A 24483-nucleotide genomic window follows, 5' to 3' on the forward strand; every position below is an offset into this window, starting at 1 on the left:
GACCCATGTCAACTGTCACCTTCTTTCTGTGACTGTTCATGTCTCCCTCTGCCCCCCACCCCAACTCCAGGCAAAATTAACGGCTCACTCATCTGGTTCCCAGCACACTTGGTGCTAATGTCTAACAGTGTGTCTTATGCCCTCAACACGTGGGGGCTTCCGCGGCACGGGAGGGGTGTATGTGTCCTCATTCCTTGGTCTCACTTTGGGACAAACTGCCTGCTTTAAATCCTGGCTCTACCCTAGGTCAAGTACTTAACCTTTCAAAGTCTGTATTTTCTCATTGGGTAAAATGGAAATAAAAGTAGTGCCTACCTCATAGGATTATAGTGAGGAGGTGTATGCAAAGTGCCTTCTCTAGTCTCTGCAAAATAGTAAGTGCTTGCTTGTATTTTAGCCATTAAAAAAAAAAATCCCCGAAGACTTGCTGAGTACCTACTGTATTGTGCGCTAGGTTTGGGGTGGGGGACAGGGCACCCTCATTTCCGTACTCCTGTGGAAGAAGTACTTTATCTGACAGCAATTTTGGGAGAAAGACCTGAGTATGCCAAGCCCACCCCTTCCTCTCTCTTTTTCTCTCTCTCTCTTTTTTAATAAACTTATATATTTATTTTTGGCTGCATTGAGTCTTCGTCGCTGTGCGCAGGCTTCTCTAGCTGCAGAGAGCGGGGGCTACTCTTTGTTGCAGTGCGCGGGCTTCTCATTGCAGTGGTTTCTCTTGTTGCGGAGCACGGGCTCTAGGCGCACGGGCTTCAGTAGTTGTGGCATGCAGGCTCAGTAGTTGTGGCTCGAGGACTCTAGAGCGCAGGCTCATTCGTTGTGGCACACGGGCTTAGTTGCTCCGCAGCATGTGGGATCTTCCCAGACCAGGGCTCGAATCCGTGTCCCCTGCGTTGGCAGGCGGATTCTTAACCACTGCACCACAAGGACAGGACACCTCCTCCAAGAGAAGGTTGCCGGAAGTGGCCCGCGGCAGCATCCAAGCTCTGGAGGGTGGGGGGCAACATCAAGAAGCCCACTGTGGCCACCCAGTCAAGCCTCATCTTCCATCCCAAGCTTGTCAAAGATAAAGCTGGTTTTTCTATCTGCATGACTCGAGTTGCAAGGAGGAGCATTGTTTACTAGGTCCTCCAACCAAATCCTGACGCTAGGGATACAGAGGTGAAAGAGATACAGCGTTGGCTCTCATGCAGCTCATGGTGTAGTCTCTGTCTGGCCGACAGTGGTGAAGGAATTCTGTGAGATAATGTGGTATGGGGCAAAGAGCATGGGTGTTGGAGTCACACACATCTGTTTGAATCCTAGTTCTGTCACTTATTAGCAGGACAAGAGTCAAACAAGTTATTCTGGCTCTGGGTTTTGTCCTTGGTAATTTGGGGTCATTGCAAGGGTCAGGGCCTATTACAGGAAGGGTGGCTTTGCACATTCGCATGAGTACTCAAATTAAAATGTTGACGTTATGCCCAATCATGTTGCCTCCCGCAGCTTTCTCTTTCTCAATAAATGGCAATCTGTTTTTCCATTGCTCAGGTCAGAAACCTTAGAGTCATTCTTTGCTCCCACCCCATATCCTATCCATCAGCAAATTCTGTTGGCTTTACAGAGTATATCTGGAATCTGACCACTTCTCACCTCCCCTGCCACCTCTCCCATCTGAGCTGCCATCGCCTCCCATCGTGGTCATAGTGGTAGCTTCCTCAATGCTCCTCTGCTTCCACTCTTCCCTCCTGTATTGTATTTTTAGCCCAGATGGAGCTCATTAAAAAGTAAGTCAAGTCATGCCCCTCCCCTGCTCGAAATCCTTCAAAGGCTTCCCCTGTCACTCAGAGGGAAAGCCAAAGTCCTTCCAGTGTCTGGCCCCCAGCTGCCTTTCTGATCCATCTCCTACTCTTTTCTATCCTGCACTCCCTGCTCCAGCCACCTCCACGTTCCAGCCATACTGGCCCCTTGGCTGTTCCTGAGATATGTCAGGCAGGCTCCTGTCTCAAGTTTTTGCACTGTCTGTTCCCTCTACCTATGCTTCCCCCAGAGAGCCACGCAGCTTGCATACTCATCCCCTTCGAGTCTTTGTTCAAATGTCTTTTTTTTCACTGAGGCTTTCTTATGTTTTTAATTGCAACACCCCTTCCCCTTCACCACCTTCCTCCCTTATCTTGTTTTATTTTTCTCCGTCGTTCAACTGGCATTCTTTCTAGGGCTGCCATGAAAGTTGTGTGGGTTGGATGCCTGGCCAAAGGACCAAGCGCAGACCCAGGCTCTGCTCACCAAGCTGTGTGCCCAGCCACCGGGTAGCCTCCGCCCAGGGGAGTGACCTTCTCCTAATTTGCGTGAAGATGCTCTATAAGTAAGTTGATACCCAAATATTATGTGTTTCATTTCTTTTTTGTTTACCATTTGTCTACCTACCCTCCCTCATCAGAAGGGAAGCTCCACGAGGCAGAGATTTTTGTCTGTTTCCTTCACTGCTATATCCCCAGCTCGTATAAAGGTGCATGGCACACAGTAGGTGTTTAATAAATGTTGACTCAATGACTATGATGACTGTTCAACAAATTTCATTGTACTGAATTAAAAGTTGACACTAAAAATAAAAGACAGCCATGCCTTTATCGAACTCTGTCTTCAAATCACTTCAGGATTCCCCCTGTCTAGAGGAGTGAGTGTTCTGAGCATCCATTACCACCTTTTATCCCATCCTCTTGGATCACTTTCTGCTGTGTCTAACAGAGTCCGGGTTTGTTGCCATCCAATGCTGACTTCATTTCTTCTGCCTTCATCACACTCGGCCTTGCCAACTCCAGATTCCATTGTCTTGTGTTTCCTGTCATTTGCTCCCAGGGAAGAACTGTCTGAAGGACAGGGCAGAGAAGATGGAACAGTGGCCAACAGCCATCCAGATCCGTGTATCCAACTGCCCACTGCTTTCTACGTACCTGGAAGTCCCTCAGGCACCCCCAAAGCAGCAAGTCCAAAATTGAACTCATTGGCTCTCTACCTTCACCCTCCCATAAACCTGCTCTTCCCACTTCAACTGGTGGCCATAGCAGTTCCCACGCCAGAAACCTAGGACTCCCCCTCACTACCTCTCACTCTTTTACCCCCACATGCAATCAATCTTCTAAATTTTTTTTCAAAAAGATACCCCCTTTCAGGACTTCCCTGGTGGTCCAATGGTTAAGACTTCACCTTCCAATGCAAGGGGTGCGGGTTCAGTCCCTGGTTGGGGAGCTAAGATCCCACATGCCCCCCGGCCAAAAAACCGAAACACATAAAACAGAAGCAATATTGTAACAAATTCAATAAAGACCAAAAAAAATGGTCCTCATTAAAAAAAAAAAAATACCCCCTTTCACTGCTTTAGTTCAGTTCCTCATTGTCTCACTTGTTCTCTATCACAGCAGCCTCCCAACCCTTTCTCCACTGCCATCACTCCAGTTCACCCTGCAGCCAGAGTGGTCTTTCTTAAAAGTATATCTGACTCTGTGACTCCCTCTGAGAACCCTTCAAGGGTCCCTCGTGACAAGAGGGTGCTATCTAAGCTTTCAGACCCCACATGGTCCAGCCCCACCTGCCCCTCCAACCTCAAAGTCCACTCCTTCCTGCTCGTATACTTTTTCCTCCTGTAAACATGATCTACATGTCATTCCCAGGACATGCCGTGTGATCTCACGCCTCCATGCTCTGTAGATGTGCTTCCCTCTGCCCATAATGCTTTCCTCCACCATCTCTCCCAGGCAAGCGCCTCTTTCATCTACCATCTTAGAAAGTCATTTGTATGTAGTAGCATCAAATCCTGATTTCTTGCTTACTAGTTATGTAAATTTAGGTCACTTTTAAAAACCCTCTGTGCCTCTGTTTTCTCTCCTGTAAAATGAGAATAATGACAGAGCCCACCTCATTGAGTTTTCCTAGTCATTAAGGGAGTTAATTGATGGAAGGCTCTAGCAATGTGTCTGGAACATGGTAAACAATAAATGTTTGCTGGTTTTTAATTATCTAATCAATCCTCAAATAAATCACCTCTTCTCTCTTCGATGCCATTTCTGCACCTTGTTCAAATGTCTGTCATGCACTTACCTCAGTATGAGATGACTGGTTTACTTGTCTGTCCCTCAGACTGGACTCACGGGACTGGGGGCTCTTTGAGGGCCAGTCTTTAAATGAGGGCTCAGTAAATATTGATTCCATTTAATTGACCAAATGAAATAAAGACCAACCTTCAGGAAGATGTTCAGAAGGGCTACGCCAAGAGGGAATGCTGCAAACGCTTTTCTTCCGGTTCGTGGCTCTGGAGCAGTTTGTGTTCCAAGGTGGCCCGGCAGCCCCTCTGCCTTCATGGCCAATGCCCCTTCTCCGGCTTCCACACTGCCGCTGTCTTGCCCAGGGGAGCCTGGACGGGGGCCACCCTTGCATGCTCATGGTGGACAGGCAACATTCCAGAGCCTGGTGCTGACATCCCAGCTCACCGTCTACCGCTCTCTAGCACTAATAGGGGAGCTATGATGAACCTGCTTAGGAAGCGGAGGCGGGGCTGCGAGGGGGTCCTAGCGGGCAGCACACAGACAGCTACATGCCCCTGCAGCTTGATGTTCCCTTATCTCCGGGCTTGTCTGCCAGCCTCCCCAAAGACTTCCTTCAGTCATTCTCACTCCCGTGGCACACGCCGCCACTGAACACCAGTCAGGTGCCTCCTACCTCAGTGGTGAAGATCAGAGTGTTTTCAGGTTTTCACAGCCATTGGGAAATGTGGGCTGCATCTCTCTCTCTGAGTTCTTATATGAACCACTGCCTTCCTCAACCACATCTGGAATTTCCACAGTCACTGCTGAATATCTGTAAGAAACTCACTCCTAAACATTTGCTGACAGTTCTTCCCTTTGCAAGAGAAGCTCCCAGCACTGTGGCCCAGCCACTCCCATCTATGTCAGTCCCTCCCTCAGAAGCCATCCTGGTCAGGGCCACTGTCACGTCTCACTGGGTGTGCTGAATGGGCTGCCCAGGGCACCAAAAGCCCATTTTTGAGACACAAAGAACCCACCACTTTGTTAGCATTTGCAGACCCTATGAGTCCCCATCTGTCTCGTATTTCTAATTAAGCATCAAAAACACCCTCTTCGGCCTGGCTGTTGAAGTGAAGGAGAGGGGCATACCCCGAACAACACTGGGTGGGGAAGGAAGTGAGCAGTTTGAGTTTGCCAAGTACTTTACAGACAGTAATGCAATAAAGAAATCAGAAACTACCCATACGTGTGTGTGTGTGCATGTCCTGCTTTATACAGAGAGAAGCAGATTTGGGATTAGAACAGGTGACAACTCAGTTAAATTACCCTTAGCTGGGTTCATTAGAACGGCTCGGGAAGGAGGCTGCTTCCCATCTTCTTCCTGGAGCTCTTTCTCTGGTTGACCTCTTCCCATGTCCCTCTTTTCTGGCTCCTGTTTCTTTCTGAGAGCCCTAATTCTTTCTCCAAAACTTCATCCTCAGCCCTGGCTGTTCCCTGCCCACCTCACCTTCCACCTTAGCCTGCCTTTCCCCAGGGCTCGTTTCTTTCCTCGGGCTTGATTCTTTCATCCACCACCTCCTGGCTAGCTCTCCCCCTCTTCTTTCTGTGCTGTCTCTCCCCTGTGTCTCTCAGCAATGCCTTAGTTTGCCCTCCTCTTCCTGTGGTTTCTAGCACTACCCCGCCGGATTTAAGTTCCACAGACAGCAGAATCTACGAGAGAAATGGTCCCTGCTCAAGAACCTTCTACTCACAGAGCTCTGTGCCCTTTTGGGGAGACTGCCTGAGGACGGTAAAGCAAATCCCCCATTGTTCAGGACAATTAGCTGCCATGGACTAGAGCCATTGAACCGCTGCCCATGTGTGGGAAGCTCCTGGCTACAAAAGCCCCATTCATGATAATACATTTTACAGACACCCCAGAGGGCTATGAGAACCTCTACCCAGACATCCCACTCCACAGGAGACAGAATCCCTGTCAGCTCAAAAGAAACAGATTTCATTCCCTCAGATGAACCATAAATTGGGAGTATCTCTTATGCAAATGAGCTTTCTGAAGCCTCTCTAGAACAGACCTCCTTCTTCCGTGAGGGCCAGAAGGGGTAACCTCAGGAAAAGTATGTTCCAGCTTCCTCCTGTGCCTAATTACTGAGCTCTTTTCTTTCTAATCATCTTTATTTTAATGTAAGAGTATGGTAAATGTCAGAATGTCATGAGATGAATGAATGACCAAATTTATTTTTGCAGGGATAAAAAATGGGACCTGAAATACTTATTTCAGTCAGGTGTTCTGAAAATGATTAACTAAGAGGAATAAGAGGAGGATCTAATGTAAAATACAGCTCAAGAGGCCTAGTGCCACACATTCAACGTGCTTATTACACTGTATGATATGAATAATTTATCACGTATTACCCTGCATTAAGTACTGTTGAGGATTCATCTGCGTTTATCTGCAGACCACATTAACCTCTACCTGCCTCAATCTGTGTTTCCTTGTGGAAAATCTCTGCTGCTCTAGGACACACATTAGCAAGGGCTGGACAGCAGTAACTAGCCTAATTAACTAGCCCCCTCTGGGGAATTTGGGAATATAAAGTACCCATGTCACCTGCTTCTGGGGCGTTTTTCTCCTCCTAACTTTCAAGTCCTCCCACTCTTGGGCTGTCCCCCTCCTACTGTCGTGTCCTTTCCATTTCACTTATTATGTACCCTTTCATTCCTATGACATACACGCTAGTCCAGGCCCTTGCTTCTCGTGCTGGACTCAGAGCCAAGGCCTCCCTACCGACCTCCATGGCCAGCCCCACCCTCCAGGCTATCCTACATCTGACCAATGTTCCTAAAATCCGATTTTCACCCCAGCTTTTCTGGGCTTAGAAGTCTTCAGTGGAGAGTCCTGCTCAAGGACACAGACCTGCCTCCTTCACCCAGCACCCAAGGCCTTCTTGGGCCTGGCACCACCATCTTTCCAACCTCATCTCCTCCTTCTCCTTTCCAGACACCCACCTTTTTGACAGACCAACCCTTACATCTCTCAGAGAAGCCAGACTCTCTCCCACCTCCATCTTTGCCCTGCCCTCCTCCCCAGAGGAGATGCACCCCCTGCATCCAGCCCACCTGAAATCTCTACTGGGCCACAAGCTCATCCCTCATGGCTCCAGACCGCTCTAGGCTTCTGCTTTCAGCCGGCCCTCATGCAGGTACCTCATCGAGCACCCTTGGAATGGGGACTCTAGGCTTTCTGCCTGGAGAGACTCGGAAACTGCAATCTGCTTGGAAGCAAGAACTGAGGACTTGTCTCCAAGGTGTGGTGGGCATTCAGCTGTTTCTTTACAGATCAATTAACATAGCAAGTTTTCTAAAGGGGCTTGAATTAACACTTTGCAGAAGTTGATTTACATCAACGGCCCATGTCAAAACGGTATTTTTATTTAGTGTTTTTTGGGGGACTGACAGATAAAGAGAAGAAGAGCAAAATATACCTCTCCAAGCCACACTCCTTGACACTGTACTGCCCTTGAGCTATTAAAGGAAGTGTAAGAGGCAAACCCACAAACAAATCTTTTGTATAGAAAAACACAATTTACAAAGTGTACCTAGTAGGTGTCAGAATTATTCACAAAATGGTATGACCCCAACTTTTGGAACCATTTATTTGCCTCATTTTCTGCCATCTTATTTGGTTTTCCAGATGTCTTAGAAGGTGTTTCCTGCTCGTTCCCAATGCAGGAACCCTCTGGGACAGGAAGGCAAGCTCACAAGGAACGCACAACCTGTCTGCTCCTTCCATGTCCCCTGATGAGCCTGCTCCAGGGCCTCTAGGGCCTCCACCTCTGTATTCTCCCTACTCAGCTGACTTTACAGGGCCACCCTCCTGTTTGCTTCCTTTACTCCCACTGGAGACAATTACAGACTTATCTTATACTTAAGGATCTCAACAGCATTTTTCCTTTCTCCATTTTCCCGCTGGGTCTCTTATCTCAAATCCCTTACAGAAGGAGATAAGCAATGAACAACTGGGAGAGTGAAGTCCCTTGCACATCCTTGCCGGTGTAATAATATCAGTAAGGCCCATTATTAGCCCTTCATAAACCTTGTATCACATCAGCCCTGAGGTTCAGGGGGTAATGTGACCCACCCAGGTTATGCAGCTGTTGGTGTACCACCCTTTCTCCAGGACTTTTAGGTCACCTTGGAGGACCCCGTGTTTCTGACTGAGCCAGGCTCAAAGCTGAAGTTTACACAGTCCCACTGTAAGTGACTTTCACCAGTGCTGACCTACATACCTGCCTGAAGGACAGAACAGGGACAGGTTTGTGAGCCCAAACAGGATGGGTGGCGGCTTTCACGTAGTTCCTCTCCATGGTGAGTAGCTCATCTTCTATGCAGGGAATGCACTGGAGAACTGCTTTGCAGTCCTCCCCTCGCACGGAGGCCTCATCAACTTCCTAGTCACACGGGTTACTGCCCCATTCACTTCCTGCCCAGACTCATTTCCAGCTGCAGCCTCAGCCCACAGGCCCAGCAGGCACCTGGGAAACAGCTGCAGGTGACCCAGATAGTTTGTGTCAAGGCCAGCCCAGCCCAGCCTGCAAGGAGCAATTCATGGAACCCAAAGCTCTCACCAGGAGAAACAGTCCCAGGAGCTCTCACCAGCTGGTCAGGGAGGTAGAGGCATGTGGTCAGCTGCCCTAGGGCCACCCTTTGGGTCTAGGAGACAGTCAGTCCCAGGACTGCAGCAACCAGACAGACCCAGAGATGTGCCATCTCCAGGGTGGTGAATCAATCTGCACTTGGATGGGGCCACTAGTTCACATGTGGCACCCTGGCCTCACTGCTCAGCAACTTAATTCAGCATCTGAACGATCAGAATCATACACAGACTAAGAAGAATTATTCACCATCAAGGAAGCAAATTGGAGTAATCCAGAAATCTTAATGAATTCTCTGCACTGGAAGAAAGGATTAAAATCTAAGCAAGGTAGAGGACTGCAATAGGAAAAAACCCTCAAGTGTGGCAAGAGAAACTATACTTAAAATAGCAAATTGCAATTTTGAGGTGAGGAGAGGTTAGATGAGTGTAAAGACCAAGGGACATCCACTGAAACAACTGACAGAAATGATTCCCAGGGATGTTTTGGGGAGAAAAATCCATCTGGAACAGAGAAAAGGAAATGAAACAAGAATTTGCTGCATTATTTAAAGCTTTCCACGGTGGGGGTAGGGTAGGGGACATTCAGGAGAGAGGAGGTTAAGAGAGAAGAGAATGGAATTGCTCTACCAAAGGGAATTAAAAGAATCACAAGGGCTTTTTAAAATGGCTCAAGCAAAAAAAAAAAAAAAAAAAAAGGATGCAAATAATTCTAGGCTGTGAAATTAATGGCAGCCAAGATTCTTAGTTCATTCTTTTTTTTTTTTGGCTGCGTTGGGTCTCTTTTTTTGCTGAGCACAGACTTTCTCTAGTTGCGGAGAGCAGGAGCCACTCTTCATTGCGGTGCAAGGGCCCCTCATTGCAGTGGCTTCTCTTGTTGCAGAGCACGGGCTCTAGGCTGCATGGGCTTCAGTAGTTGTGGCTCGCGGGCTCTAGAGCGCAGGCTCAGTAGATGTGGTGCACAGGCTTAGTTGCTCTGCGGCATGTGGGATCTTCCCAGACCAGGGATGGAACCCGTGTCTCCTGCATTGGCAGGCGGATTTTTAGCCACTGCGCCACCAGGGAAGTCCTCTTAGTTCATTCTTTAAATCTGCTTAACAGGAAAAATGAAGGAGAGACATTTGTATGCTTGGGGAGTGATGGAGTCCTTGAAAATGCAGATCTATAGAGCACTGACAAAACCAAACGCATGACAGAGAATATGTGTCCTGGGATAGGACAGAGCTGGCAGGGAACTCAGACTCTGTGGCGGGGCAATCTGCTTACGTAAAAATACCTGACATTCCCTTGAATGTCAGGCTTGAATATTTGGCTTCCCAAATATGTGACTCCTTCATGGAAGTCTCATCCAGAAATTGGCAAAGTCTAAAGATACTCTTGTAACATATCACATTGGAATTAGGAGGCCTGGGTTTGAATCTTAGTGCCGTCATTTACCAGCTTTGTGACCTTGGGTCAGTCACTTAACCTCTCTGAGTTTCATCACTTTATAGGACTGTGGTGAGGACTAAATGGGATTAAATACGAGCAAGTACCTGTCATAGTGTTGGGTCCATGGTAGGCTCTCAGTGAAGGTTCATTGAATCTAAATCCTCCACCTCTTGTCAATTTCTTTGGTCCAAAGGACCTTCTTCATTGAGTCCTGTCCTTGGAACACACTGCTTCCATTTTAGAGCTCATTAGAAAACACATAGGCCTAGAATCCCGGGGGAGGTACAAGTCACTCCGAGCCCCAGCAAAGTCTTCACATCCTCTCTCATCTAAATGTCGACATGCACAGTAGTCTGCCCTGTTGGTCCAGCAGACCACTGCACACAGCCCCTCACACTCAAGCCCACCTCTGTGCTTTACCACACTGAGGCTCTCTCTTCAGCCCAGCTCTTTCCCCTCAGTCTTTTCCAGCTCCTTCCCAGAGGCAACCCCCCACCCTCGTGAGATGTCTGTACATCCTGGGGCCCAGATTCACCCTGAGGGAGCCCAGCAGGTGGTATTGATGCCCTGGTCCTTCCCTGTGAGAGAGGCTGTGGGGAGAAGAGAGAGGGAGAACAGTTGGGAAACAAACCAGATTTCTAAGCAGAGATGATGGGACTTAGGCCCTGGGGCAGCAGTGGGATTGTTGAGACAGTCTGGGGAGGGTGTCAGCAGGACCCCTTGATGAACTAGCTCTGGGTCAGGAGGATGAGAGGGGAGTCTAAATAGACCCACATACCCCCTTGGCCAGGGACACAAGGTCTCTCTCTCCAGGGCTGGCAGTGGTGGATGATATCCCAGGTACTACCTGGGCTGTGCCCTGCAGCTGTTGGCCACATTACCCTGCCTGTTTTTAAATAGCTGCACCGGGTTTTTCATTCTTCTTTAACAAGGACCTGAGACCTTCAGCTCGTGCTTGGCTGTGGAAGACGAGGCTCCTCCTGGGGTTGTGCTCCCCACCCTGAGGCTGGCCTACCTTACCGTGGCTCTAAGGATCACGTCCAGAGGGCCTTTTAGTGCTCACCCTGTGCTCCCGAGCTCGAAGCTAACTACATTCCTGGGGGCAGCAAAGAGGAAATTAAACATCCCTTGTTTTCATCACTTCCCAATGTGTGATGAGAATGGGATATAGTCACCAGGCCCAGGACTCTCCAGTTTGCATTTGCCCCATGAGGCCCACCCCGCATCACTGTGCAGCTCTGGAAGAAGAGAAGTCTGCTCCCTGGGGGATGGGACAGAATTGTTCAAACTTCTACCTTACCAACCCTTTGGTGGCAGAGGTGGACACCACCCATCACCGGTAACCCTTGCCTGATATACCCACCTCCCCCTGGCTGTCTGGTCCAGATGGAGTAGTTTGGAAACTGCACAAATCAAATGAGTCAATTACAAGACTGTGACTTGGAGCAAATCACTGATCATCTCTGAGCCTCAGTGTCTTCATCTGTAAAATAAGGACAATTATACATACCTCATGAGACTGTCAGTAGGATAAACTAGAATATGCAAGTGCAACCTTTTGGTAAACTATAAACCCCAAGTAAGAGAACCTTAATAATTGAGTGCTGATCTGGCTTTTAAAAATGCTTTGTCAAAACCCTTTGGGAAGCCCATGACTTTTTAGGGCATGAGCCACCCACCTCCTTGCAAGGTCTGCAATAAACCTTTTTCTACTCCAAAATAATAATAATAATAAATAATAATAACTGAGTACTTACACATAACCCAGGAAGCATGTCAGCCCATACCCCTTCAGGAGTCTTTCTTAGGCTCCTTGCCTAAGCCTACTTTGTACCCTAAGCTTACCTCTCTAATAGGCACTAACCAACCTGTATTATAATTCTTGCTTTGCATATCAATCTCCTACAGTCTACTGACCACTCAGTTTCCTGGCCCACAGCAGGGGGCTCAGTACAAATTTGCTGAAGGAATAGGCTGAGGCCCTGGAAAGCGGGGCGTGAAGGTATGGCCAGATACGGCCACCAGGGGGCAATCAAGTCCTTCCCAAGCAGGTCAACTTAAGTCATTGTGGAGGCCCTTCTCAGAGGAAGAGAGAGAGCTCTTTAAGAATTGCTCTCTTATGGGTAAAGGCCAGGGCCTAGCGCCTGGGCTACGAATTCTCTTTGTGTCTGACATCAGCTCTGTACAAAGACAGGACCATATATCTACCATGGTGTTCAGAGTCCCTGTGTCTGTCCAGAGCCTGAGTGTCCAAGATGACCCTGGAGGAACCAGACTCTGCTGGGGGTGCGGGAACTGATGAGCTCTGCTGACAGGGTCCGAGGGCCAGTGTATGTGTTGCGTGCATGCATACATGCTAGTCCCTGAATGATGTGTTTATGAGAGCTCTTGGCCCCTCCGTGGAGATCTGGCCACCCACCTACCCTCACAAGCAGCGTTGCAGAAAAGGACCAGACAGCACCGAGACCTGGGATGTAGGTCTGGTCCACCAACTGACCCACCCTCTGTGTGGCCTGAGCAAGTAGCTTCTCCTCACTGGGCCTCAGTTTCCTCACCTGAGAAATGACAGCACCAGGCTAGGTGCCTAAGGGCCTTTCTAGCTCTGACCTTCATTCCCTGCGTCTCTGAGGTGAGGGCTGGTTCAAGTTCAAGGGCTCCAGGTAACCTTGAGGATTCTCAGACTGGGTTAGAACCTGAATCCTCAGGATGGGCCTCTGCTACCTCTGGCTTCCTATCAGGAAAATACCCAGACTCACTTCAGTGGTCACATACTGAATGCTGCCCTGGGCTCAGAGAGGAAGGCTTTCAAATACCTGTGGGGATGCTGTCACTTGCCTTTCTGTCTGTGGAGGTTTCCCAGGTGGGACACTGGCAGCAGGCAGAGCCTAGGGCCTCAGTCTCTTGGGGCCTCTCCTCTCTGGGACCCCACCCTCGCCCCCTCCTTTCACCTTCAGGCAGAACAGGCCAGACAGATGAGAATCTACCCAAGCACAGGCTGCTGTTGAAATAAAGGCAGAGATGTTTCTTTATAATTTTCCCCTTGAAATAAACCCAGACTTAAGAACAACAGAAACACGCAAAATGTGTTTTTAGTGGAACCCAGATGGAGGGCTGGAAGCCCAGCGGGCTGTCTCCGTTGAGGGTTCTTGCCTCTGGAATTCTATCCTCTCCCCCCATCCCCCCTCAGGAACAGCCCCACCCCACCCCCAGCCCTCATCCTGGGGCTCTCCAGCCTAGGGCCCGCTCCCTCAGGCCATCTCCTTGAGGCTGTTTCCAGGTGGGCAGAGGGCTCCCGCCATCCACCATCACCCACTGGACAGAAGGCTGAGTCTGGCATCTAGAAAGATCTGTGGTTTTAGATATTTGGGGGAGGGGAGTGGGGACCAGGACCAACTCAATCCAAACACCTGGATCTGCCGAAATACAACAAAGAGAGTGAGTTAAGACATCTGAAAAAAATACTCTGAGGAATTCCGCTCACCCGCATGGCCCACTGCTTCTCATTAACTAGCTCCAGTTCTCCATATTAACATATGCAAATCCAGCCCTGGGCTGGGGGACTGAGGATACAAAGGCAAGTCCTGACAACCCCCTTCCACCCCCAAATTGGTCAAAGAGTCCCCTGTGGGATGAAGAAATCTCACCAGTTCCATTTTGGTTTTGCTGAAGCAACAGTCTTGAGAGTTGTAGCCACAGGATGGTCATTCCTTGAGGGGAAACAGGTGAGAGGAGTTACAAGGGAAAATTAGGGAAATTGACCCTGTAGAAGCTGCCTCTTTTATGAAGTGGTACTGGTCATTTTTCAACAAATATTCCTGGATGCCCACCATCTACCATGGACTGTACTGGGCTCTGGGGACATAGATATAAACCTATGTCAGGGGGGTGGGAGTGGTCCCTGACCCACAAAAGGGAAGTTTGGGCGAGAAATACAGACTTCGGAGTTATCAGCGTAGATGTGGTAGATGAGTTTCCTGGGGAGAGGAGTGGAGGACTGAGACCCATTTTGTAGGAAGGGGGGAAATTTGGGCTTCCCAAACCATTCATAGTTTCCTGTTTCACTACCTCTTAAGGGCACACCTGGCTACGCTCTCCCTCGAGCAACCTTCTTTCTCTTACAGCCCCCTCTTTCCCTGTCTGTTTTTTCTGTAGGGTGATTAGAATTGAATAGAAGTAGTGAGGGTGGCACGAGGACTGGGACAGTGACCCCCTAGTGCCCCAGCTCCTAGCTCCTTACCCAGTGCACCGTGGGCCCTCAGTAAGGAGGCCCTCGGTAGAGTTTGTTGCCGGAATAAAGGAAGGAAGGAAGGAGGAACCAGGCTAGGGTTCCATTTGTCGGCTGGCTTCAGGCCTGTGCTGGGCCTCACTCCTGCTTTGAAAGGGGAGGGAGCGCGGGAGAATGAACGGGGCCCTGCCAAGGCCCAGGGCCTGCGGGAAGGCTGGAGTCCTGTCTGAGCTTCGCCTCCCATTTCCAGCCGTGACTCTTGGACCGAGTGAGACCGTGTGCTCTCCCTAGGGACCTTCAGACCTGAGCCCTGCTCCATATGCATTGTGGAGCAGGCCAAGAGTGGAAGGAAGTGCCCAGACAGAGGGAGACAGAGTATTAAAATTCCACCGACAATACCACAGGAGGGAGCTTAGAGTTCCTAACTGACCGTAAGCGCTTTCTCCTGGCAGGTCTTGGAATACATCACTCTGGGCTCTCCCAGAGCAGCTGACACATCGCAGTAACGCTCTTACAGAGGTCAAGGTCTGCTGATTGCAGCGGGGTCGGGAAGGCACGCTGGGAGCAACTGAAATGGCCCCTGTCTCCTCTGACTTCGGAGACCCAGGGCAGGCGGCCGTGGAGGCCCATCGACAGGCTGTCAAGGGCAGCGCTGTGACTCCCAGCCGAGCCCTGAGCCCAGAAGGTGGTTTGTTAACTGTCGGCCTCTGGGTGGAAGTCTGTTCACCTGGTGAATAGAATAGAACTCGTTTTCTGTCAACTGAAAGCTCTGAGTGGCATGTTGCATGTGTGTCTTATTAATAAAAAGGAGAAAATGGAGTCATTATTACTGCATAATTGCAGTTCGTTTGCTAGGTCTAATCTTTCATGCCCAGGTATGGGAGGTGGGGCAGGGGGAGAAAATAAAAGGGGACCTTGACCTGAACCTCTCGGGAACCACCTGTGTAGGTGGCACCTCGGGAGAGACCGAACCGGTTCCTTAGGAGCCCCAGAGCAGCAAGTGTGGGCAGCAAAATGCACACCTCTTTGCCTACCAGACTGCACCACAGCCCTGGCGCCAGCTCCAGAAATCAGGTGACCGTAAGCAAGGCCCTTCCCTCCTGGAACTCTGTTTCTTTCTTTCTTTTTTTTTTTTTTTTTTTTCAGGAAATCAGTGCTCATATTCCTGCCTTGCTTGTCTCATAAGGTTGTCCTGAGAATTAAATGACAAATGACCTCCATCATGGATTCTTCCCTTCATTCATTCAGTCAACAGTCATCTGCCCAGGTATGTTTTGGGACAGACACTGTGCTGGGTAATGAGATGCAAAAAGGAATAAAATGCAAACGCTGCCTTCAAGGAGCCCACAGTCTAGTGGGGGCCACACACAGAAAAAGGTGAGATGTGGTATAATATGGAGGACCCTAGATGCATGTGGTGCTTTGGAAAGCCAGAGGAAGGGCATGCCACTCGCCTGGTATAGAGAGAGCTTTGGAACAGTGATGCTTACCTGTAAAAAGGCGAGCAGGGAAATTGGAACTATATCACACTGTTTCCAAAATGGACATGCTCATGGTGTGTGTGACCTTGAAGGCAGACCTTGATGCTCCAGTCTGAACATAATGATTGACGTGCATTTTATGACCACGATTGCCCAGGGAGGCTGTAAAATAAGGAGGACATGGGGTCAAGGGGACTTTTTGCCGGACTGCTTTGCCCCATGTGGAGAACAGCACCCCAACTGTCTCCTTGAGTCATTTACACTCCCCCAAGGCTGCTACGGATAAAACCTTCTTCTCAGACCAGAACCTCCACATGAGTAGGAGGCCCCAGGTGGGCCGTTAAAATGTGATCTCTTAGGCTTGTCAGAGAGGAGATTAAGAGGGGAGATTGACCAGTTTTAAGATGGCGGACCCCACATGGACACAGGCAGGAAGCCAGGCCAAGTGTATATAAATTGCTTCAGCCCTTAAACATAAAAGCAGACCTAAGAACAGCGCTAAGGCAGAAGACACCCATACTTAGGAAGCATGCCCATCCTTATGCTATTGACATTTTCTGTAATTATTTTCTTTTTGGTCTCCTTTAATAGTAAATAAGGTTATTTTTTATTTTTATTGAGGTATAATTGACACATAACAATATATTCGTTCCAGATGTACAACATAATGATTCAATATTTGTATATACTGTGAAATGATCACAATAAGTCTAGTTAACATCCATCACCTCATGGTTACAATTTTTTTTTCTTGTGATGAGAACTTTTAAGGTCTACTCTTAGCAAATTTCAAATATACAAATATAGTCACCATGCTGTATATACAAATATACAAATATACAAATATAGTCACCATGCTGTATATTACATCCCATGACTTATTTATTTTATAACTGAAAGTTTGTACCTTTTGATCCCCTTCACCCAGTTCAGTTTTATTTTGTTTTATTCTTTGTTCGCTTGTTTTTAGACTGTACATATATGTGAGATCATATAGTATTTATCTTTCTCTGTCTGACTTCACTTAGCATAATATCCTTACTTTTTCTTTTGGTGGCTGAATAATATTCCACGGTATATATGTACACCACATTTTCTTTTTTTTTTTATTTAACAAATGTATTTATTTACTTATTTTTATTTTTGGCTGTGTTGGGTCTTTGTTGCTGCGCGTGGGCTTTCTCTAGTTGAGATGAGCAGGGGCTACTCTTCCTTGTGGTGCACGGGCTTCTTACTGCGGTGGCTTCTCTTGTTGTGTAGCACAGGCTCTAGGTGTGCTGGCTTCAGTAGTTGTGGCACACAGGCTCAGTAGTTGTGGCTCATGGGCTTAGTTGCTCAGCGGCATATGGAATCTCCCCAGACCAGGGCTCAAACCCGTGTCCCCTGCATTGGCAGGTGGATTCTTAACCACTGTGCCACCAGGGAAGTCCCCACCACATTTTCTTTATCCATTCATCTATCAATGGACACTTAGGTTGTTTCTGTGTCTTGGCTATTATAAATAATGTTGCTATGAACATGGGGGTGCATTTATCCTTTTGAGTTAGTGTTTTTGTTTCCTTTGGGTAAATACCCAGAAGTGGAATTGCTGGATCATATGGTAGTTCTATTTTTAATTTTTTGAGAAACCGCCATACCATTTTCAAAGTAAGGTTATTTTTTTAAGATGCCAGCCTGTCTCAGCTCTAAACTTGAAAGGAGTCATCTTATGCTCTTGGAAGCCAGAATGGTGGTGATAACAAAAATCAGAGGGAGAAACCCCTTGTTCTATGCCAAGAAAGATGGTACTCAGGAGATCCAAGTTCACCCCACATTGTCAGCCACCCTCCTGGCTGGAGTTTCTCCTTCCAGGATTCTTCTGGGTCAAACTTTGGACGGTTTCTGTGTTTCTGTGTGTTTCTTTTCACAGAAAAGACATTTCACTTATAATGCCTGTAAGAAAATAGGACCAAGACTAAACACTGAGAGCTTCCCTCCTCCAACAGGAGGGAGAGGTCCCAGGAAAATGGGCTAGGACTCATGGCTGGTACTTTCATAACTTGCCGCTCTGTGGATGCTGGATCCTATTTATTGTCTGTCTTCCAGCACTGCGAGGGGTTCCCACACCAGCTGGTTATGCTGCCAGGGGTCTGCTGGAGAGCTGGGTGGGCGGGCAGGAGGAGACTCAGACAAGATGAGATCAGTTTCCCAGCTGAACTGGGGAGAAACGTTTATCCCTCACCTCTGGGCTTCTAATGAATTCCGATTCAAGCCACACATGCCTAGGAATCGATAGTTTTAATCATTTCAAAAACTAGCCCCACTCTGGGTAAAATTACAATGCACGAGAAGCTCAATGGAGCTTAAAGGCCACAACCTCATTATCATTTCATTAGACTCACATTTCAGCAAGATGGAAAGAAATGTTCTCACACACCACCCCTCCCACGGCTCCCCTCACCTCCCCGGGTCCTGTGGAATAGCTCGGGAGGACAGCGATGGTTTACAACAGCTGTCAGCTACGAGGGCCACTGGCCACTCCCATCATGCACTCTGCCCACGGAGGAAGCTCGGCGCAGTCGCTGGAGACCTCAGCGCAAATGCCTCCCAAATCAAGTTTGCAATCCTGGGAAGTTTAGTAAAAACAACCCTGCTGTCAGTTTGGCTTCTCACAGCTGGAGGGGTCAAGTCATCAACACAATATAAACCCAGGCCAGCAGAACCTTGTCCTGCCCAGGACCCCAGACACCCTCTGGGAAGCAAAGGATTTGAAAATGTCTTAATGTTTTCCAGTTTGTTTATTTTCCAGTGTTTAATGATATTGTCCATGCAAGGAGCAAAAACTCAGTTCCTGCTAACAATTAAAGAGGCTTTCTAATTTAGGAGAAAATGTGATTTTAAGAGAGAGAGAGAAAGAACTTGCACAGGAAGTAAAAGCACATAACTCACATTGTGAACGTGCACGCAGAAAAGCCTTGAGTTGAGAAGACCCTGATTGGATGTGAGCACACGGGGGAAAGCTGCTGGGGAGACTGATCCAGCCAGGGGGCCATTTCAGAGCAGGTCACAAACGTCTGCTCCTCTGCTTCACATCTGTCGTACCTTATCACATGCCACCACCACCAGAGTTTCAAGACTGTGGCTTGTATTTGTGACTCAAGTGTCCCCAGACCTCACCATCCCACAAGTCCACGTGGGTTCCCCTCAATGAAATGACCAGATTTCACTGCTGCTTGCTCTTGTCTGCCATAGGCTCACTCTGTGATTTGAGGGACCCCTTGGGAGTGTCCCACATGTGCTCGTGAGCAGGACTGTTATGGGGAGTGGACGCCATGTCTCACCAAAGCTTCTCTCTGCCGACCCTGTTTGCTCTCTGATGCCATGCAGACCACAGTCACGCCAGGGTGGGCCTTGCTGCCACCATGCCCACCTGGTGTCCTCTGTGCCCTGGAGCCTCATAGTATCCTTTGCCCCGCCCCCATGCTGTCACACCCTGTCACCTAGACCCCAAACAGGACTGATCTCCCTGAGACTCATAGGACCCTTTATGAAAATAGCCCCTTCGGCTTCCTTTGAGGCCTATCCTCCCACAGGACTCAGTGCTAGGTTATCGGGGCAGGGGTGGTGATGTGTACTTCCCTCCACTTCCCTTTATGTCTCCCATTGCTAAGAGAAATCTGTGCCCCACGCCTCCCCAAATCCAGCAGACACATCTGAATCCCACGGCTAGAAACGGTTTTAGCTGAGGTTGGGAGCCCTACTCCACATCCTCAGATCAGTTGTTCTCAACCTTGGCTGAATATTAAAATCACCTTGGGGAGCTTTTTCAAATCCTATTGCCAAGGCCACACCCTAAAGCAAGAAATCAGAATCTCTGGGCATCAGTAATTTTTAAGTCTCCCTAGGTGATTCCAACATGCAGTCAAGATTGAGAACCACTGCCTTGGAGGAAGAAAGAAATGGAGGAAGGGAGGGAGGGATTGTGGGAGGGAGGGCAAGGCCAAAACTGGGACCCCTCTCCCTATGAGGGAAGGGAGCTGAAGCAAGCAGACCTAGTGCCACGCCCCAGGACACACACCGAGAAAACCCAGTGATTCTTTCACCAAACCTGCCAGTGACTCGTGCTGCTGTTGTCAGTATCTCTTTCAGCTGAGTCAACGTATTAGGAAAGTCAAAGACAAGTGCAGCCCGGACCTGGTGGCATCGGAGGTATCTGCAGGGAGGAGGCCTTATCCATGGCCGTGGTGGAGACAGACTCCCGCAATTGACAGGACATTGGGAAAGCCCTGTGTCAATTTCCAAACTTCCCAGGATGGCTGGCCATCAGCTCCAAGAATGGTGTGGCCAGGGACTGGCCTATGTTAGCTAGGTACACAAAGAGTTCATTCACTCATTCATGGGTTCACTCATTCATTCGTTCATTTGTCCATCTGCTCACTCACATCCACACATGTCAGAGCTGTGTGTAAGGGACCTCAGATATCATATGCAGCCCGGTGGTTCCCAGGCTTTGTTTTTAGCTGAGGAATGCTGGTTTAAGTGAAACCGTATGGAAGCATAAACAAATACAAGAGGAGTTGCTCTGGGTAAAGCAGGATAGGAGGCCCTGGACCGGCCCACTCATCTCCCTTCTCCTAAGGGGGCTTCACCAGATTCTCCCGCTTCAAGGAGAAACAGGGTTTGGAAACCTCTCATCTTATAAACTAGGACACTGGGGCACAGAGCAGGGTGGGGTCTTGCCCAGGGTCATACAGATTTCATGTAACAAACTTTACTGTACCTGGTCTGGGGACATACAGAGCTGAGTAAGGCACTGTCCTTGCAAAAGGAGACGCTTACATCATAGATCACTAGCCTCAGATGCTGACGCAAATGACCAACTTAATCAAATGACCTGCCTCTGTCACCTCTGTTTTCTGAAGAAAGCCCTTCCCAGGTTCTTTCCCAGCACATGGCTCTTGGGGAGAGCTGCAGTCTTGTCCTCCGGAGCGCACCAGGTGTAATTCATGTTCAGCTGGGATGCATACTGCCAGCCCTCTGACTGTCCTGGGTGTTTTCCTCGTTGTGAAATATTTTGGATATCACACTGGTATTCCACTATCAAAGTTCCCAAAGTGTAAGGGTCGGAAAACATCATTAACTGATCAGCAATACCTGCCTTCTCACTGCTATTATTTGACACCAGATCTACTGAGATCTTCCAAAAAGCGGAAACCATCCTCTTCATGGGGTGACTTCCGCGGGGGATGTTCTGGGCACGGTCTTCCTGAAGGTGCCTTTTGGGTTCAGGGTGGCCAGGCTGAATTCTGAGATGCATTGAAAGCCACACGGTGCCTCAGAGCAAAGCGCAGGCCTGAGTTCAATCCCTAATCCTCCCACTCACTAGCAGTGCTGTGTGCGTGCAGGACAGGCATTTCTCAAGTCCAAAGTTGTACGTGCAGTGAGTGCCGTCCCTCCCCAGGAAATGCCCTCAGCTGCAGGGAGCGGCCTTGCCTAAGTTATGCCCCTTCCCAGGGGTGCAATGACCCAGCCCCATTCCCTGGATGCGGGAACATCTCTGAAGGGTCGTCTAAGCTTCAGTGTGCCCCACGGGTGCGACTGACGCCTCGTGGCAACTCCAATGCCATTCACCCTCTCCCTTCGCCCAGTCCTGTTTCTTTACAGGCCTTGCTCTGTGAACAGTCCCCAATTAACCTCCTGCACACAGTCTTCCTCTCAGAGTCTATTTCCTGAAGACCCTGACCCTCAATGGCACATATCCACAAAATGAGGGCAATAACCCCTACCTCTAAAAGCTATTGTGAGCCTTACGTGAGCTCATTGTTCACGTGAAGTTTCCTCTCTAACTCGGTGCCTGGAATATAGAGTGATCGATAAATACTGTTCACTTTCTCCCCCTCTCTGTTCTTTCTTCCTCCAAGTGTTTATGGATTTTACAGTGAGTGTTCTCTCTCCTCTGAGGGATACATCTGGCTCTCTGTTCATTGGCCGAGCAGAAGTGATTGACACATTCCAAACCCAGTAAATGTCCAATCCCTTCTTGTGTTGAGGTAGTCTACATAGCTGTGCTCACCTCTTATAAACACACCACACACACACACACACACACACACGGTATTAAAGAATTCTGCAATCTCTGAAGTTTTACAAACATCCAAGGCTTTATACCATTGCCACAACACACAAAGAATTGCTTGTGTAGAGACCCGCATGCCAAGTGAGACATCCCAGGAGGGAGGGATCATTTCCTGGTGGTATCATCAAGGAGGTCCTCATGAAGGAGATCACATTCATCATAGGTTTTGAAGGATGGATAGAAATTCAGCAGAGAGGGTGGGAGTGGCTTTCCGGACCAAGGGAATAATATCGCAGTCAACAGTGGAGTTGGGAAAACAAAGCATGTCTAGACAAGCCCTACAGTCTTGGCTGAAGACAGGGTTTTGTAGAGGAGGACGAGGCGGAGGATCCAAAACTGGGGAGACAGTTTGGGACCTGACTGGGTGGGTCTTGAAGGCCAAGCTGAGGCTGGAAGCAATGGGACTCCACTGACAATTTTTGAGAACGAGGGAGAGCTTTAGGAAGCTCCGCCATGGAGAGGATTGAATGGAATGATATTAGAGGTCAGGAAACCAGTATTGATGCTCTGGTAACCGACAGGGCTAGCGAAGACCCCTCACCTGACTGGGGCACTACTGGGCCAGGAGGGCTGGACTCCCAGGGCAAGAGCACTGGCCACTTTTTCAGAACACCACAACTATCAAACCCTTCAGGGGCGACTGTGCAAGTACCCTTCTGTGCAAGTACCCCTGTGCAAGTACCCTTCAAGGCACCTCATCTGAGAATAAACAACAAGTGAGCTCACTCCCCAACAATTGTTTGGAGAAGTGAAAGAGGAAACTGACCTCAATATAAGGGAGCCTGACTCACTGTTTCTCAGTGACCTTGTGCAGGAAAATTCTCTGAGCCTGCTGCCAGTCGCCTCCTCTGTCCACACCTTGCCTCATAGGAATGTGGACACCGAAAGGGAGTCCCACGAATAAAACACCTAGAGAAACTTCTAGAAACAGGACAGACTCAGTCCTACTTCCCCACTCCCTTGCTGTAAGGCCTTGGGCACATCACTTAACACCTTTCCAGGCCTCAGTTTCCTCATCTATAAAATGGTCATAATAACTATCACCACCCATCTGTGGGACTTTTATAAGATCAAGTAGCCTAATAAACCTGAAGGTGTTTAAAGCTCTTTGGAAGCAATGCTAAAGCAATGCAGGGTGTCGTGGTGATGCTGTTATGTAATTGTGTACTGCTATTGCAGCCGCCCCTGTAGCCTGTGCATCTCTTTTCTCTGAAGAGCCCAAATGCTGCTCATGGTGTCCTTTTTTCACAAATATTTCTCAAATGCTCGCTCTTGTTTAGATGTGGGCCTGAGACCAGAAGTCTCCACAGATACTGCCTACCTGAAACGGACCTTGAGTCAGATCCTACGAGAGCCTGGCTGAGAGCAACTTGGAGCTGATTCACCACCACTCAGCAGGAAGCTGATGGTGTCGTGGTCAGAGAAAAGCAGGTGACTCAAGGTGGAACTTCCTGAACACAGAGGAACTGTGATCAGTCATCTCTCCAATTCCATCTCCTTGGTTGCATTGATCCAGATCCCAGCCCCTCCCCTCCCAGACTACCTTCTGATCCCACTGCCTAGAAATATAACAGTGGGGCCAGCATGATTCACCAACCATGTGACCTCATTTTCCTCATCTGTAAAATGGGTCTAATAATCTCTGAGCTGCCTGCCTTATAGGGCTGATATGAGGAGGGCCCCACGGGCCAAGGATGCAAGAATGCTTGGTGACTCTAAGGTGTCGCACCAAGGTAAAGGGCTGTTTGAGAGGACCTTTCAAAGGTATGTTTCAAGATGGTTTCCTGCCCAGGGAAGGGGAGGGAGAGGATGGCTGGCGGCCAATCTGCCGTGGCTATAAGAGAAGTCATAGGGGGATCCCAGGATGCCGGTTCCCTCCAGACCCGAAGTTCCAAAGCTGGATAGAAAGCATTTCTTGAACATGGGTATTCGAGAGAACAGCTCTTAGTGTTCTGATACAAAGCATCCCCCTTCAAAAAGATCTAACAGCCCCCAAAACCACAAGACCAGGACAGTGGGGGAGTCATCATCTTCCCTCGGCCCATGGCTTGGCTGTTGCCCTCTTCCTAAGCGTCTCTGGATTCTCTGGACAGAGGCATGGGCTGGCCTGGGACAGTGACACCCACCCAGACCACAAAGGAACATGGCTGGAGAAGGCAGAAGGTTAGAGAGGTTAGAGCTGAGATACCAGGAGACTGCAAGTCCCCTTCCCAGGGGTCCTGGCCTGAATGGAAAGAAGGAAAAGGCCCCGTCCCCCAGGGCAGCAGGCATCCAGCAGGAAAAAGGGCAAGGCCAGGGGTGGGCCCACTTGCCACGTCTGGCTTGACTCCCCTGCTTAGGTGGGTAGAGAGGAAATAGAGTTCTCCAGGAGAAGTAGCCTAGAAATAACCCACAGCATCATAGCCCTCTGGGGTTTCCCTCATGGGGGCTGGGACAGGGGTGATGAACTCCAGAGTCCCCGAAGCAAGGACAAGGTCTCCACATGCACGGAGAAGGTTTAGATCATCAGAGACTCTGTCCCTGCCCCCCACTTTTAAGTGTTCCCCAGCCTGAAATGATGTCCTCACTCATCAGCCTGG

At 49.0% G+C, this 24483-nt stretch overlaps 2 long non-coding RNA genes across 3 annotated transcripts; one reads left to right on the plus strand and one right to left on the minus strand.

Annotated features, from left to right (window-relative positions):
* The first annotated feature begins 1117 nt into the window (after nucleotides 1-1117).
* On the plus strand, nucleotides 1118-23303 carry LOC149749372 (uncharacterized). Of its 2 annotated transcripts, XR_016393055.1 has the most exons (5): nucleotides 1118-1766; nucleotides 2196-2344; nucleotides 2839-15382; nucleotides 15495-15575; nucleotides 23185-23303. It is a non-coding gene; the product is annotated as an uncharacterized LOC149749372 (long non-coding RNA). The 2 variants fall into 2 exon arrangements; XR_016393054.1 differs by having other exon boundaries at nucleotides 2839-15575.
* LOC115802355 (uncharacterized) lies at nucleotides 10462-23303 on the minus strand. Its single transcript, XR_016393053.1, has 3 exons — nucleotides 15799-23303; nucleotides 11447-13790; nucleotides 10462-10673 (listed from the first exon to the last, which is right to left on the minus strand). It is a non-coding gene; the product is annotated as an uncharacterized LOC115802355 (long non-coding RNA).
* Nucleotides 23304-24483: the final 1180 nt, after the last annotated feature.

This window comes from Delphinapterus leucas, chromosome 4, assembly GCF_059928025.1.
Source record: "Delphinapterus leucas isolate spDelLeu-1000000601 "Yukka" chromosome 4, BTC_Dleu_Yukka2, whole genome shotgun sequence".
Lineage (NCBI taxonomy): Eukaryota > Metazoa > Chordata > Mammalia > Artiodactyla > Monodontidae > Delphinapterus > Delphinapterus leucas.